Below are 2,500 nucleotides of genomic sequence, written 5' to 3'. Positions count from 1 at the left end.
CCGAGCGCAGCGCCGGCTGACTGAGGGAAACCCCGGGCCTCGGGCCAGGCCAGGGGCGCGGTGGGTGGCGGCGGATGTCGGGCGCGGCCCCCGCGGGCGGACGCTCCCCCCGACGGCGGCAGTGGGGGGAGGCACCCCCGCGGGGCCTTAAGTCTGGTTTCCCTCACCCCAGGGTCAGGGACCTAGCGTTCCGCGCCTTCGTCCGCGGCCTTGCCCTACCGCGGAGGAAGCCGGGCGGCGGTTTAAAGACCCGGGCGGCTCGGCGCGCCACCCCCGGATGCGGGGGGCGAGCGCGGGGGCGGGCGGGTGCCTTCAGAGGGGCGGGGGTTGCCCCCGCAATGCCTCTGGCTAGGTCCGCCGTCGTCGCGCTCGTCGTCCTCCGGGGGCCCGCCGGGCCGGGGAGGGGACTCTGCTGCCCCCCCCCTCTCTGCGGTCCGAGCGCTCGGCCGGAGAGAGCCCACCGCGCGAGGTCGGCCGTGGTCCGGCCCGCGCCTCGCCTCGCCACGGGCGTCCCCGGCGGCGCGTTGAAGCGCGGGCTTCTCGCGGGCCGGGGCGGCGAGCCCCCGCGGTGGGGGCTGGCCCAGGGCGCTTCGCCCCCGCCGGGGGTTTTGTGCGGGCGCGTTGCCGCGGCTCGGCGGCGGCGCCTCTTGCGGCGCGGGCCGCTGCGGACCTCCCGGTCCCTTTTCCCTTTGCCCAGGCCCCAGAGCGGGGCCCCGGCGAGCTGGCGCCCTCGGCGGTCTCGCGCTGCCGGTTCCCCCCCGTCCGGGGCCGGTTTCGGGTGGCGTGACCGCGTCCGAGCGGCGGCGGGCGTCGCTCGGCGTCTCCGGCTCCGGTCCCTCGCCGGAGGGCACCCTGCCACCGGCTGCGGCTGTCCCGGTCCCGGGCCCTGCCCGCGGGCTTCCCCCGTTCGCCTTCCCGGCGCGTGCCGGGTGGGGGACGGGCGGGCAGCCGGGGGCGTCCCACCCCCGGTCTCCGCGTGGAAACGGGGAGAGCGGGGGCCCGCCCCCCGGCTCAGCGCCGTCCGCTGTCCGCCTGGCCGCGGGGCCACGGAAGGGGTCGAGCGAGCGAAGCCGGCGGCGCGGTGGCGCCGGGGGAGGATGGAAGGGGCTCGTGCCGCTGGGGTTTGTCGGTCGGCGGGTGCGCCGCCCGGCGAGGGCCGGCGGGTCGCCGCGGCGGCGTCCCACGTGGGCTCGGGCTTTCCGTCTCGCAAGCCGTTTTCCGTCCCCCGCGGCGGGGGGGGTTCGGTGGCGAGAGGAAGCCGCCCGAGGGCGCGAGCCGGCCGGGGCTCGGCCCCGGGGCCAAAGCGGGGGAAAAGAAAGTCCGGGATGGGCCGCAGCGGTGGCGGCGTTGGAGGGGCCGGTGCGGAGGCGCGCGCGCGCTCTCCTCCGGCGGGGTTGTGCGCCCGGCCCCCCTCGCTCCCCGGGGCGGGGGGGGGGGGTCTCTGCTGCCTCGCTTCGTGGCGTCTCCGCGACGGCACGGGGCGGCCAGCGAGAGACACCCCCCTCCCGCCGTTGGGTGGGGAAGCGAAGGGGGTTTTATGTCCCCGTGCACGCGAGGCGAGGCCGGGTTCGGGGCACGTTCCCGGCGGCGCGCGGCGGGCCTCCTCCGCGCCGAGGTCGGAGCGAGCCCGGGCGCCTGGTCCGGCCCCGAAGCGCAACAAGGTGCGTTTTTCCCTCCTCGGGGGAGGGAAAAAAGCCGGGAGCGCGGGCTCCCCGCCCCTTGCTTTTGCCGCTTCGGGGTTTCGTTTTTTTTCCCCCCTTTCTCCTGTGCTTGTACGGTCAGTGTGAGGCGAGCGGCCGCCGTGCCGCGCTCTCCGAGGGGCCGCTCCTTTGCGAGCGGTCCCGGCCCCTCCGCGCTGGCGGGGCGGTGCCGAAAAGCCAGACAACTCTTAGCGGTGGATCACTCGGCTCGTGCGTCGATGAAGAACGCAGCTAGCTGCGAGAATTAATGTGAATTGCAGGACACATTGATCATCGACACTTCGAACGCACTTGCGGCCCCGGGTTCCTCCCGGGGCTACGCCTGTCTGAGCGTCGCTTGACGATCAATCGCCGCCTCGGTGCCCGCCGAGCGGCGCGGCTGGGGTCGCCTCGCAGGCTCTCCCCCGGGCGGGGAGGGGCCTTCGTCCCCCTAAGTGCAGACTCGGGGAGCGCTCCGTAGCTCCCCGCTCCCGGAGCGCCCGCTCTCGCGGAGTTCGTCCCGCCGGGGCTTCGCCGGCAGGGGTTCCCCGTTGGTCCAGCGACGCCCGGTGGGGCGTTGGGGGAGACGAGAGCCCGGTTGGGGGAGGAGGCGCGGGCCTCGCCCCCCCCGGCACTCCCGCGCGGGCGCGGCTGTCTGCGGGTGGGTACCGCGGGGGTACCGTGCCGTGCTGCCGCGTCCGCGCGCGCGTCTGCCGTGGGCGGCGGGGGTTCCCGTTCCCCTCGTTCTTCCTCGCTCTCGCCTCCCCGGGGTTCTCCTGCGTGTCGCCGTTCGGCGTCGACCCCCGGCGGGCCGTCTCCCG

General features: G+C 76.7%; 1 non-coding gene across 1 annotated transcript; it reads left to right on the top strand.

Moving 5' to 3' along the window:
- The first annotated feature begins 1,883 nt into the window (after nucleotides 1-1,883).
- On the top strand, nucleotides 1,884-2,036 carry LOC137459527 (5.8S ribosomal RNA). Its single transcript, XR_010992370.1, has one exon. It is a non-coding gene; the product is annotated as a 5.8S ribosomal RNA (ribosomal RNA).
- The last annotated feature ends 464 nt before the right edge of the window (nucleotides 2,037-2,500 follow it).

This window comes from Melanerpes formicivorus, unplaced genomic scaffold, assembly GCF_026170545.1.
Source record: "Melanerpes formicivorus ecotype bairdi unplaced genomic scaffold, bMelFor1.0.p_v2 SCAF_371, whole genome shotgun sequence".
NCBI lineage: Eukaryota > Metazoa > Chordata > Aves > Piciformes > Picidae > Melanerpes > Melanerpes formicivorus.
This window is presented reverse-complemented; position numbering and strand designations above follow the sequence as displayed.